Consider the following 14,484-nt stretch of genomic DNA (forward strand, 5'->3'; position numbering starts at 1 on the left):
ACTTAAATAAACTGAGGCTGAGATGGGGTAGAGGCAGGGCAGCCAACCTGGGACCTAAAAGTTGCAGGTTCAACTCCCAGCCATTCCCACATGTCGTGGTGTCTCTGAGCAAGACATCTAACTGGGCCTGTCACAATAACAAGTTTTGCTGGGCGATTAATTGTCTCAGAAATTATTGCGATAAATGATATTGTTTGAAATTTGACAATAATTAGTAATTATTGTCAAATTTAAGAAGTTTTTTTTAACAATATATTTATTGTTTTTTTTTTTCATATATGAAACATAGAAGACATACATTCAAACATACATTAAAGAGTTCCCCCACACAATCACCGCCCCCCCACCCACAATTAACACTCAGGGTTTCAAAAAATTAATTAATAAATTAAAAATATATATATATATATAAAATAAATAATTATAATAATAATAATAAGAAGAAGAACAAGAAGAACAAGAAGAACAAGATTTTGATTTTTAACAAAACATTTATTGACAAATATAAAATGTACAGAAAACGATTAAAAAGACAAGATATTCACATCAGGTCAAAACTTAAAATAATTAAATTAGATGCTTATTAATTAACAGATTTTCCTGAGTTGATATGTTGCATAAGATCCCATTAAAACCCCATAGCTGCACAAAAGTTTTCATATTCCCAGTGGCTTTGTGGAAGAAGAACTCTAGCTTCAACCTGGCCTTGACGTTACATTTCCACAGGGCCACGGCATTGAGATGAGGACCAGCTTGGAATCCATCTCTACGAGATAAATAAATAGCCATTTTTGCTTCAGCAATTAAAAAAGACAAAATGTGGCACTTGGGTTTGTTTTCCTTGCTGAAACGCAGTCCATAAATAAATACAGAACTGGTAAAAACGATGCCAAAACAGCTAAAAACACTCATCAATAAACTAAAAAATGTCAACAGTCTTCTACAATCAATAAAAACATGAAAAACACTCTCAGACAGACCACAGAAAGGACACTCATTTAAAACCCCTGGACTAAAAACCGATAAAAACGAGTTTGTTGCAATGGCTCCATGTAAAATCCTCCATTGGAGATAGCCAGTCCGTTTTTTTATCGGAGGTTTGTACAGCGTCCTCCACTGAGGGGTTTGTCCTCTCAGATGGTCTGCCCACACGCTCACTTGTCTGTTCTTTAAAGTTCTTTCATTTAATACTTTGACACAGTTTTTATAGAGTACTTTTGGGCTCGTACTCTGGAGGCACATCTGTGAGTTTTTTTCATACAGCAAAGGACCGCTGTCTTTTGTGAAGCCAGTGGTCAATGTCACATTAGGTACTGGGTCTGTTGGGTCCGGCAAAACCTTTCTTTCGTGGAGTAGCTGCAGGAGACGCCTCCCTCCGGCCGTCATCCTTTCTTTCAAGAGGTCCAGGAAGCGCTGCACAAGTCTAATGGACCTGACTCCTAGCAGAGAAACAACAGCCTGGGTGTTGGAAAAGTCCGGTCCAGCTGCCTCCACCAGATGTTTCACAGTCATTGTCTTGGACCTACACAGCATCTCCGACAATCCTGGTATTGTGCCGCGACACACATCCAGTCTGGACCCACATACTAAAGGCTCTTCTAAAAACCAATGCAGAGAATTATGCGCCTGTGAATGATCTAGTTTAAAAAGTCCACAGGATTTAAAAACACCTTGATAAAACTGAGGCAATCCCTTTAAGTTTAAAAGACTAAAATCAGTTAAAAACAGAGCAGCATCCAGCCCCAGTAAATTGACACGTACTCCCACTCCCTGCGCCACTCTGTCTCATTGGATAGATCACTGTGTGTCTCTTGTAAAAATAAAACGTCAATTTTTTTATACTTTATGGTTTGGTAAACCAGTGCACGTTTCACAGCCTCTCTGGCCCCGTTCAGGTTTAATGATGCTATTTTAAAAGCATTCATGGTGAGTGAGAGGTTTAAAAGCGTGTACAAAAAGACTATAAGAAATATTAAAATGCTGCTGTTCATCATTTGTTCAGAATTGTTTTCTGACTTTGATCATTATTTTCTTTAATCTGAATGTTTCTTGATCTGTAAAACCTGACTCTTTTTTGTGTCTAATGTGATGTCTGGCTGAGAAATAAAACGTTTTCAGGTTAGGAAAATAACTTTCAACTTTAACCCCTCTCAGCCCTTTGGTTTGCTTGAGGAAGGACAGGAAGGATTCTACAGGGTACCGGGGTTCAGTGCAGTCAGCCTGTGAGACTGTCTCTTTGTCTCAAATCCACCAAAAATTCTGTGGCATAGTTTTAGGACAAGTTGAAATAAAATAGAAGAAATATGTTGAGTCAATTTGATAATGAGAATTAGAAAAATAAAACAAAATTTAAGTCAAATAAAAGTTGGTTTTATTTATTTATATATATATATATATAAATTCAATAAGTCACAATTACATATCCAAATACACTTTAAATATATGCTTTATTACTTAAATAAACTGAGGCTGAGATGGGGTAGAGGCAGGGCAGCCAACTGTCTTCTCCGACAGTTCACACTTCACTGAAGTCAGAGCACCAGCCCTCACTGTCACTGCTCTCTGCTCCCTCCTTCATCTCTGCACACATTTTGCTAGCTTGCTTGCTGGCCCGTGCAGCAACTTCAATATTTTTTCTTTTCCCTAGTTTCTTCACCTGGGTTGGGGCCCCCAGCTCCATCTCCTCTACAACCGCCCCTGCTTCTCATTCCACACCAGTTCCTGACTTCTCACTTTTCTTTCCTGCACCTTTTGTTTCCTCATCCACCTCCACCTCTCCTTTCCCTTCAAGATCACCACACACCAACTCATCATCACCCCCTTGCACTCCTCGCTCTCCGTTTCTCTCCCCCACCTCCCCTCGAGCCTCCTCCTCACCATGCACAATACTACCATTCTCCCCACCACCACACACCTCCGTGTTGCCACCTTTTCCCACACACATACTTTTTGTTGCTTCACCGTCCACAGATGTCACCTCAACACTAACTTGTTCCACGTCAGCTGGGGTCGCGGACTCTCCCGCAGCAGCGGCGGGAGTGGGACCCGCCGCAGCCGGGGGGGTCCCCGCAGCAGCAGCGGCGGGAGGGGGACCCGCCGCAGCCGGGGGGGTCCCCGCAGCAGCAGCGGCGGGAGGGGAACCCGCCGCAGCAGCGGGCGGGGCCGGTCCGGCCCTGTTTGGGCACATTTTTATTACGTGCCCCTCCTGGCCACATCCAAAACATTTCATGTTGGAGGAAGTGGCGAATAAAAGATACTCAAAATCATCCAGTTTAACGTGAAAACGCACAAACTCTTTCCCCCGCTTGTTCAAAATCATAAACAATGTTCTCCTGTGGGAGACGACGTGTTTGAGAAGTGGTGATTTACACCCCGTCAACACTTTTTTAATCGGTGACACCACCTTCCCGTGTCTGGACAACTCCTTTATCAAAAACTCGTCACTAATAAACGGGGGGACGTTGGACAGAGTAATCTTGGTGGCTGGCAGCGCCAGTGGTGACACCTGTAAAAACAAGTCACCCACTGAGATGCCAGCCTCGACCAGTTGTTGCGCCTTCTCCACCTTATCAACAAAAATGACCACAGCCCCGTTCATGCGGGCTGCGGACCTGATGGACCCATGTCCAACCACCTCCCCCACCGCTAAACAAACTTCGTCCACGCTGCACGGAGAGCCAGCGCTCACCTTGATGCCGTTTTTCCGCGTCAGCGTGGAGAATCCTCCCGTGCTCTCCGCCACCATGGCGTCTAGACGCCGGCCAGCCAGGTGCACCTGACGGCCACACCCTGTCAAACAAACTTTTTAAACTAATAAAACACCAAACCCCACAATTAAATAACTAACATAAACACCAAGTGAAAAAAGTAGAAAAAGGACAGAAAAAACGAATGAATAGACACTCTCACTTTCTGATCCTCTGCTCTTCCTCTCACACTCCTCTCACACAAAGAAGAAGAAGATTTTGATTTGATTTTTAGCAAAACTTTATTCACACAGTTAACAAAAAAATATTAGAAAACAGTATTAAAAGCATGATCAGGACAAGCTTTAAAGAAAAAAAATAGTTTACATTAAAAGCTTGTTGTATTTTAGTTCCTTCTGATCAGAAATGGTGCATAAGACTTTTTTAAATCCCCACAGTTTCACAAACCTTTCCACATCCCCAGTGTCTCTGTGGAAGTGAAACTCCAGGGCCAACCTGGCCCTGACGTTGCACCTCCACAGAGACACAGCATCGAGGCGAGGTCCATCCTGCAGTCTGTCCCTGCAAGACAAATAAATAGCCATCTTTGCCTCGGCGATTAAAAAGTTTAAAATTTGGGACTTGTCCTTAGTGGCTCTACTGTAAAATACACCATTAATAAAAACAGATTGGGTAAAGACTGTGTCAAAAAGGTTAAAAATCTTTGTTAAGAGGTTAAAAAAAACTGTTAAGTCGTGCACAATCCATAAAAACGTGAAAAACATTCTCTAACAAACTGCAAAAAGGACACTCTTTTAAATCTCTGGGACTGATGACAGATAAAAAAAGAGTTGGTAGCAATGGCGCCATGAAGGATCCTCCATTGAAGGTCACCAGTCCGTTTTTTAATTGGAGGTTTGTAGAGTGTCCTCCACTGGGGCTTCTGCCTTCTGAACTTGCTTTCCCAGACACTGACAGCTCTGTTGTGCAGATTCCTCTTGTTCAGTACCTTCACACAGATTCTGTACAGTACTTTTGGACCCGATCTGCACAATTCCACCTTTAGACCTGTGGCACGAAGCAGGGGGCCACTGCTGTCCCCGAGGTCAGGATCCAGGTGGGTGTCTGGAAACGGGTCCGTTGCATCAGGCAGGTGACCTTTCGCGGACCACAGCTGCAGGAGACGCTTCTCCCCAGCTATCAACCTCTCCCTCAACAGGTCCAAGAAGCGCCGCACCAGTCTGGCAGATCGGACCCCGAGCAACGAGGCCACCTTCTGGACGCTGGAGAAGTCTGGTCCAGCCGTCTCCACCAGTCGCCTCAGGGTCACCGTCCCAGACCTGCAAAGCACCGTCGACAGCCCCGGCACAGTGCTGTCAGAGACGTCCAGTCTCGCTCCACAGACTAACGGTTCTTCTAAAAGCCAATGCAGAGAATTATTCGTTTTTGTTCTGTTGAGTTTAAAAAAATAAACTAATTTAAAAACACTCTGATAAAACTGGGGCAACCCCTTTATCTGTAGACGGCCAATGTCAGTTAGAAACAGAGCCGCATCCAGCTCCAACCCACTCACGCGTCTCAGGATGCAGCTGGCCACGTCTCTCCACACTGTGTCAGCAAGTCCTGCCAGATATTTTTGTAGAAACTGAATCCTAAAAGTGTCCGTCCTACTGGCCAGGTGGACAAGGCCCTGTCCCCCCTCCTCTCTCGGTAGAAACAAGACCGACTGTGGCACCCAATGTCGACCGTTCCAAAAGAACTCCACCATCTCAGACTGTAGTTGTACTAACAGGTCTGGAGGTGGGTCTAGAACGGCCAGTTTGTGCCACAACTCTGAAGCGACCAGGTTATTTAAAACTAGCACTCTGCCTCTGTAGGACATCTGGGAGTGCAGCAATTTCCATTTTTGCAGTTTTTTTCCAATCTTTTCTTTGACGTTTTCCCAGTTTTTATTTATCACATCCTTATTTCCCTTATACTGAGGTATTTAAAACTGTCTTTCTTCAACAGGAGGCTTTGAGGGAGAACTGGGAGCCCTTCAGGCCACTCACCCACGGCGAGGGCTGTGCTCTTTCCCCAGTTCACCCTCGCATTAGACAGGGTGGAGAAATTCTCAGTAACCTTTTTTAAAATGTCTACGTCCAGTTGGTTTTTCATAAAAACAGCAACGTCATCTGCGTAGGCGGATAAAACTATATTGTTGTTAAAACTGGGTAAAGTAAAACCATGGACACTTGATCGGATCTTTCGGAGGAGGGGTTCTAGGGAGAGCACGTAGAGCATCCCTGAGAGCGCACAGCCCTGCTGTACACCTCTACACACTCTAAAAGGAGTGTATGTCACGCTCAGCGGCCCCCGCTGCCCCCCCATCTGCCTAAGCCTCTGCTCCTCATATCACAGCCCCTGTTTTAAGATCATTCACGTTTTTTCCTGCCTCAGTTTCTGTTTATTTCATCCTGTTTGGTCCTGCACTGCCTATCACCCATTTTCTGCTCCTGTCACTCTCTCTCAGCAATCTGCACTCATCTGCTGCACCCTGTCTCTGCAATCACCACTCACCTGCCACACCTGTTCAGCTCACTACTTAAGCTCCACTCTCACTCTCCTCAGTGCCAGATTATTGAAAGCCTCACAGCCAGTAAATTATCCAGCATTCGCTTGTTCCTAGTTTCTTCGTTTTTGACCACAGCTTCCCTCTTGACTCCTCGCTTTGTCTTTGCCCCTGTCTGGATACCACACTCTCGGCCTACATGGTACAACCTCGCTCTCCTCTTCGACCACGACTACGGATCATCCTTTTGCCTGTTCACACAGCTCCTGGCTCTCGACCCCTGCTACGTCCCTGGATTCTGTTTCCTGCCCAGCCCTCCAACGTTCTCTGTCTCAGCCCTGCTCCTGCCACAGAAGGTTAGTGACGTGCACACCACCTCTCTCAGCTCCCAGAACCTTTTTGCAGTCACTAACCTGTCTGTCTTCATAGATTGGACCAGAACTGAGGCTCGGATCCTCCCCAGACAAACGCCTTTAATAAATAAAACCTTTTATTTTAATGTCCTGAGTCAGGTCTTGTGCTGATCCATACAGACTCGTTACAGTGTAGTGAACTAAGCCTCAGGTCAAGTCCTGGCCTTGAGGGGCCTTCCTGGGACAAGAACTGTATTTCGTTGATTTGAGTCCAGAAACACAAAATTAAGTTCACCCAGAGACTTTCTAAAGTGTCCTGAACTGATCAATTGAAAGAACACTCTCTTTTCTATTATCATTACTATTTTACAAATGTTTTGATAATCAAAGTGTGTTTAGTTCAAACCATTTTTAAATGTTGAAGTGAACTACTCATTTTTAAATCAACTGTGAAACAGTATTAGTGATTTTTAATCCTCATTCAAAGTGGAAATCAAGTTAGAATGTGTTACAGAGTAATGATTCAATTTCTTGATCTTCTGTCTGAAATGAGCAAGTTGTGTAAGTTGGTCAAAGGTCAAGTTTCGGTCAACTGCAAGTTTACTGAAAAGAAATGTCATGTTTAACTTTTACAGAAAGATACTAGAGAATTGACTCCACGGAGTCTGAGTTCTTCATAACAATCTTCTGTCTGTTCTTAAACAAACTTAATCTTTTTCCTTGACTTTTAATAACCTCTTACATCACAAAAACACACCTCTGTTTGGTCCATCGACCAATCAGAAAGTTCTCAAATGAACCGGAAGTGACCTCTTTTAAAAGGTGCAACACTTCCTAGTTCACAGTAGTTCTGAGAAGTTCTGAGCAGTTCAGGGGAAAAGAAGGCTGAGAAGAACGCTGAGAGAATGCTGTGAGTTAGTTCCGAGAGCAGCAGAGTTCAGAATGCTGGAATGCAGAATGCTCAGGACATCTGCAACTAAGCTGGACGAGAGAAGTTCAGAGGAACTATGAAGTCTGTTCTGGATGATCTCACGACTCCGAACGGTTCCCTACTATCCTTACGGAGACGCTGGAGAGCGTTTGAAGGCAACTCTACACCGAAGTCGGAATTATCCTCTGCCAAGGTAAAAAGAGTCGATCTTCAACCGCAAAGTGTACCGTTGGTTAAGCTGGGTCCAGAAGGAGCGTGTTGTTCTGGTTATAACAGACAAATTCCCTCACCCATCTCTCTCAAGATAAACTTCATTTTCCATCTTTAAACTCTTCTATTCTGCAAATCATTCTAGATATTTTCAGAAATGTCTGTTGTGAAGCTTGAAGTGAGAAAACCATCGCCGTATGGTTTTCTAATTGTAAACTCGCTAATTAAGCCATGTTGTTGTTGAAATCATTTTGCCAAATTAATGTAAATGTTTGATGTTAAACTTGATTCTGTTAATAAATGACCACATTCATTTGATGGGTCAAAGAAAATTAACGTCTCACGTTACATTTAATTAAATTCAATGCACGATATTATTCAGTCCAGAAAAATGAATGAATCCGTTTAATTTATGAATATATCACAGAATATGTTCATCTACATACCAGGGATGCAGTATGTAGATGAACATATTCTGTTCAGCCCCTGGATCTTGTCTATAAAACCAGCGCTGAACCCGAACTCCCTCATGGTTTCCCAGAGGAAGTTCTGTTCAACGCGGTCAAAAGCCTTTTCTTGGTCAAGTGAGACCAAGGCTGTGTTCAGGCCTAATGAACTGGAGACTTCCAAAACGTCTCGAATGAGGTAGATGTTATCCACCATGGATTTGCTGGGGACGTAGTAAGTCTGGTCCCGGTGGATGACCTGCTCCATAGCCTCTCTCATTCTGGTAGCCAGGACCTTGGAGAGGATTTTATAGTCGGTGCAGAGCAGGGATACCGGGCGTCAGTTTTTCATCTCCTGTAGGTTCCCTTTTTTGGGCAGGAGAGTGATTACTGCTCTGCGGCACGATAGTGGGAGTGAGACAGTGCTTAGGCTTTCCCTGAGGACACCCAGTAGATCTTCTGCCAGGATGTCCCAGTATGCTTTATAAAATTCCACAGTGAGTCCATCTATGCCGGGTGCCCACTGGCCTTGCATGTTCTGGAGGGCTGTGTGGAGCTCGTGAAGCCCCAGGGGGCGCTCCAGGTGGGCGTTGGTCTCCTCGGAGACCTGGGGTAGTCCACTGCAGAACTCACCGAACAGTTCATCATCTCTCTTGTATTCACTCTGGAATAATGAGGAGTAGAACCCCACAGCCCTCATCCTGATCTAGCCTGGCTCACTCAGCTGTTGCCCGGTGTCTGACAACAGAGAGTGGATCACTTTACTCTGCCTGTTTTTCCTCTCCAAGCTAAAGAAGAAGCTAGAGGGAGCATCCATCTTTGTGATGTTCTGCATCCGGGACCTGACCAACACGCCCTGGACCTTCGCGTCCAGCAGTTTGGCTAAAGCTAACCTTTTCTCTTTGAGAGCTTCAAAGTGCTCTCGGTTTCCTGTGGATTCACTGAGTCTTTCTAGCTCCACTATATCAATCTCCAGATCCTTGATAGATCTGGTGATGTTGCAAGTGACGTTGAAAGTGTGCTGCTGACACAGTAGTTTTATTTCAACTTTACCGTGGTCCCACCATTGCTGCAAACACGTAAAATCACCCTTCCTCTGTCTAAAACCCTCCATAAAATAACTCAGAGTCGCTCAAAAACTACGGTCATAAGTTAAAACTGAGTTAAAATGCCAGTAGGCGCTCTTAGGTAAAATGTTTCCAATAAAAACACTATCTAAAATCAGCAAATGGTCTGTAAAAGCTACTAGTAAAATCTGACAAGCTTTAAAAACATTAAAATGATGTTTAAAACAATAGATGTGATCGAGGCGAGCTAAAGAAATGCAATTTTCTTTAAGGTGGGACCATGTGTACTGTCTGGAGCCTGCGTGCATCCTTCTCCATACATCCACCAGGCCGTGAGACACAATCAGCTGTCTCAGGACACGCTGGGCTGCTGGATGAGGCTCTGCATGATTGCGGTCCAGAGATTCGTCTTCAGTGCAATTAAAATCCCCACCTATAAAAACATAGTCCTCAGGCCCACAGTCTCCCAACCTCTCCCCAATTTCTTCTAAAAAACGTTTTTTCTTTGCATTGGCAGTGGGAGCGTAAATGTTGATAAAAATTACATTAAAATGATCGAAACAAGTTTTGACTAAAAGGCATCTACCCTGAACAATGTGATGTGTTTCTACATGGCTGGGAGTGAAGGCCTTTGCAAAAAGGAGTCCTACACCTGCACTCTTAGATGTGCCGTGGCTCAAGATGATCTCTCCATTCCACTCCCTGCGTCATTCTGCTTCATTGAGTGCATCACTGTTTGTCTCTTGTAGAAAGAGTACAATCTTTTTATAGTTCATGGTTTGATAGATTAGTTCACGCTTCAAACTTTCTCTTGCCCCATTTATATTCAAAGACGCTATTTTAAAAGTAACCATGGGTAAAAGGTTAAAAGCATGTACCAAAAGACTATAAAAATTATTAAAACGCAGATGTATGTCATATTGTTCAGAATTGTTTTCGTGCCGTGCTCATTAATTTCTTTAGTCTGTAAACTTGCTGATCAGTGAAACCTGATTCCTTCTTGTGCCTGATATGATAACTGGCTGAGAAGTAGAAAGTTCTCAAATTCGGGAAATGGCTTTCTAGTTTGACTCCTCTCAGCCCTTTGGTTTGCTGGAGGAAAGTCAGGAATAGTTCCACAGGGTATCTGGGTTCGCTTTTGTCAACCTGTGAGGCATGGGAGGACTCACTGAAATCAGAGCCCAGCCTTCACTGTCGCTGTCTGAGTTTTCTTTCCTCTCTACAGATATTTTGCTGAGCTGCTTGCTGGCATATGCTGTAGCGTCTGTGTTTTTTCTTTTGCCTTGTTTTTTTACTTGGGTTGGGGCCCCCAGCTCCATCTCCTCTACAACCGCCCCTGCTTCTCCCTCTACACCAGCTCCTGACCTCTCACTTTTTTTTTCCTTCACCTTTTTTTCTCCATCCACCTCCGCCTCTGCTTTCCCTTCCCGATCACCACACACTATACCCTCATCACCCTCCTGCACTTCTCGCTCTCCGTTTCTCTCCCCCACCTCCCCCCAAGCCTCCTTCTCACCGTCCACACCACCACCATTATCCCCTCCACCACACACCTCCGTGCTGTTACCATTATCCCCACACACACGTTTCCCTACCCACAGCTGGCAACTCAACATTAATACAAACCCCGTCGGCGGGGGCCGCGGACCCCCCCGCAGTAGCGGCGGGAGGGGGACCAGCGGCAGTGACAGCGTTGGATCCCCCCGCAGCAGCGGCGGGAGGGGGACCAGCGGCAGTGACAGCGTCGGACCCCCCCGCAGCAGCAGCGGGAGGGGGGACCAGCGGCAGTGACAGCGTCGGACCCCCCCGCAGCAGCGGCGGGAGGGGAAACAGCGGTAGTGTCGGACCCCCCCGCAGCAGCGGCGGGAGGGGGACCGGCGGTAGTGTCGGACCCCCCCGCAGCAGCGGCGGGAGGGGGACCGGCGGCAGCTGGGGGGTCCTCTGCAGCAGCGGGCGGAACCGGCCCGGCTCTGTTTGGGCACATTTTAATTACGTGCCCCTCTTGGCCACATCCAAAACTTATGTTCGCTGAAGTAGCGAACAAAAGATAATCAAAATCATCCAGTTTGACATGAAACCTGATGTTAAACTCTTCCCCCCGTTTGTTCAGGATCATGAACAGTTGTCTCCTGTGAGAGCCAACGTGTTTGAGAAGGGGTGATCTACACCCCGTCAAGATTTTTTTGATCGGGGACACCACCTTCCCATGTCTGGACAGTTCCTTGATTAGAAACTCGTCACTAACAAACGGGGGGACATTAGACAGAGTTATCTTCGTGGCTGGCAGCATCAGTGGTGACACCTGCAAAAACAAGTCTCCCACTGAGATGCCAGCCTCAACCAGCTGCCGAGCTTTCTCCACGGTATCAACAAAAATCACTACAGCCCCGTTCATGCGGGCTGCGGACTTGATGGACCCATGTCCAACCACCTCCCCCACCGCCAAACAAACTTCCTCCACGCTTCACGAAGAACCAGCACTCACCTTGATGCCATTCTTACGTGTCAGCGCGGAGAAGTTCCCAGTGCTCTCCACCACCATGGCGTCTACACGCCGGCCAGCCAGGTGCACCTGACGGCCACACCCAAAACAAAAATAAAACCCTTAAACACTCCTCTCAGAACAAGAAGAAGAAGAAGAAAGAATAATAATAATAATAATTTTTTTTAAACGGTACAAATGCATAATATTAAACACATGTACAAATGTAAAAAAAAAGGTTTCAATCATCCAATTCTAATGCCTAGATAGAGTATCACTCATATATTGAGTTGTATAAATTATTATTAATCTTATTGGGTGCTGCTTTTTTATTTTGTTCCATTCCATTCATTCACTTCAGCTTGTTAACTTTCCAAAAATTGCATGAAGGTGTCCCATATTGCCTTAAATTTACTGGTCTTTCCTCTAACCATATATGTTAATTTCTCCAAATCAAGGCAAGAAGCCACTTTCCATAGCCACATTGCAGTTGTAGGACTGTCCATACTTTTCCATTTCAAAGCGATTACTCTTCTGGCTTGCAGCATACATAAGTCGATCAAAGGTGCTGTTTTGTGGCTTGGTACAAAGTCATTAGGATAGATAGCTAATATACAGAACTTTGCCTCAAAAGGACCCTCTATAGCAGCTAGAAGTAAGATCAGATCAACTGTGTTCCTCCAAAATACCTGAATCTTTGGGCATTACCACATGCAGTGCACCAATGTGCCAATATTAACATTACATCTAGGACAGTTATCAGGAATGACAGGATTAAACTTGTAAAGTTTCACAGGTGTTATATATATCCTGAACAGCCATTTATACTTTAACAGTTTTAATGCTGTGTTAATTGTCTGCATTTGTGCTTTGAAGCAAACATGTTCCCACTCAGTCTGAGTAATATCTACTCGTAGGTCATCTCTCCAGGCATTAAGTCTTGATTGTGAAGTATCTTTAGATCTGTATCTCAACATAGCATACAATAGTGATGTGTGTCTTTGATTATCTTCATTATTTACAGTGAGTTTCTCTATTTCTGAGAGGGGTGGCTCCTCTAAGTTGTGGACCTGTGATGTTATAAAACTTCTTAACTGAAAATACTCAAAATAGTGCTTTCTAGGAATGGAATATCTATGAACAAGCTGGTCAAAGGTCATTAGTCTACCATCTGAACATAAATCAACTATTTTTCCTAAACCTTTGTATGCCCATTGCTTGAATCCACCATCAACTCTGCCAGGTGCAAAATAATCCTTTCCCCATATCGGTGAAAATTGTGAAAACTTAGGTACATCCTCTATATATGCATGTACTTTGTGCCAACCAGAGAGGGTATTCTTAAAAAATGGATTTTTTTGTCTGTTTCTTGAGTTTTTTAATATGAGCAGAATAAATATATGATTGAAGAGATAAACCACCTGCTGTAGCACGTTCAATAGCTGTCCATGCTGGAGGATTAGAGGAAAAGTAAAACATAGCTGTACACAGTTGTGCTGCCCAATAGTACCATTATAGGTTCGGTAGTTGAAGCCCCCCTCTATCGTAGGGAAGGTACAATAAGGAGAGCCAGAGTCTTGGACGCCTGTTATTCCATACAAAATTTGTGATCAGTTTCCTGAGCCTACAAAAAAAAAGTTAATGAAAGTGGAAGAGGTATAGATTGAAATAAGTAAAGAAATTTAGGGAGGATTGACAGTTTTATTATACTAATAAGGCCTAGCATAGAAATCGGCATTGACATCCACCTACTCCAAGATTCACTTGTAGACTGTACTATGGGATCATAGTTGAGTGAGACTATATTCTCAATTTCAGGAATTATTTTGACTCCTAAATATGTAAATCCCTCCTGAGTAACTGAAAAGGGAGTATATATTTTTGGGTTTTGTCTTTCATATTTATTCAAAAATAATATAACTGATTTTGAACTATTAACTTTGTAGCCAGAAAATGCTCCAAAAGATTTGATTAGGTCAACAAGTGTTGGAATGGATGTATTCAAGTTGGACAGATATATAACGACATCATCTGCAAAAAGTGAAAGCTTTTTCTGCGTCCAGTGACAGGATTACATTATCTTTCACATCCTGCCATTCACGTAATATATTCAATGCTCTACGTATATTGTGAAATGCCTGACGCCCAGGAATAAAACCATTCTGATCATTAAAAATTTGGGATGGAACACACAACTCTAGTCTTCTGGTCAAAACTTTGCATAGTATCTTAGTATCACAGCACATTAAAGACAGGGGGCGATAAGATCCTCTTTCTATTGGTGGTCTGCCAGGCTTTGGAACCAAGGTAATTAGTGCAGACCGTAAAGTTGGTGGCAGAATTCCTGATTCATACGCCTCTTCAAACACCTCTCTAAGTGGCTTTAAGAATCTGTTGGACTCCTGGCAGGGACCAATGCAGACATGTTCCTGTTTTTAGTTTTCTACATTCGCCTTAGAATCTAGCTGTTTTTTTTTTTTGGTTTGTTTGTTTTGTTACCTTTTCCTTTTAGCCATCCTATTTGTAAAAAAAAAAACAAAAAAAAAAAACCTGTATTATGACTTTTTATAATTGTTTATTGTTGTTGCTGTTGTCCTTTCCAAAAAATTCCGGTAAGATGGCGCCTGTGTACATGGCTTGCAATCCACCTCTGCTGATGGTGTTCATATTTTTGGTGTTTTTTTTTCATTTCACATCTGTGACATCAACGCTCTGCTGGTGTATGAACGAAAACAACTTTTGGATCTTCGACCTTGTG

General features: G+C 43.9%; 1 protein-coding gene across 1 annotated transcript in view; it reads right to left on the bottom strand.

Annotated features, from left to right (window-relative positions):
* The window catches only part of hdac10 (histone deacetylase 10), a 72,691-nt gene that overhangs the window by 44,788 nt on the left and 13,419 nt on the right, over positions 1-14,484 (bottom strand). The window lies entirely within an intron of this gene.

This window comes from Nematolebias whitei, chromosome 10 (assembly GCF_014905685.2).
Source record: "Nematolebias whitei isolate Nwh7 chromosome 10, NemWhi1, whole genome shotgun sequence".
Lineage (NCBI taxonomy): Eukaryota > Metazoa > Chordata > Actinopteri > Cyprinodontiformes > Rivulidae > Nematolebias > Nematolebias whitei.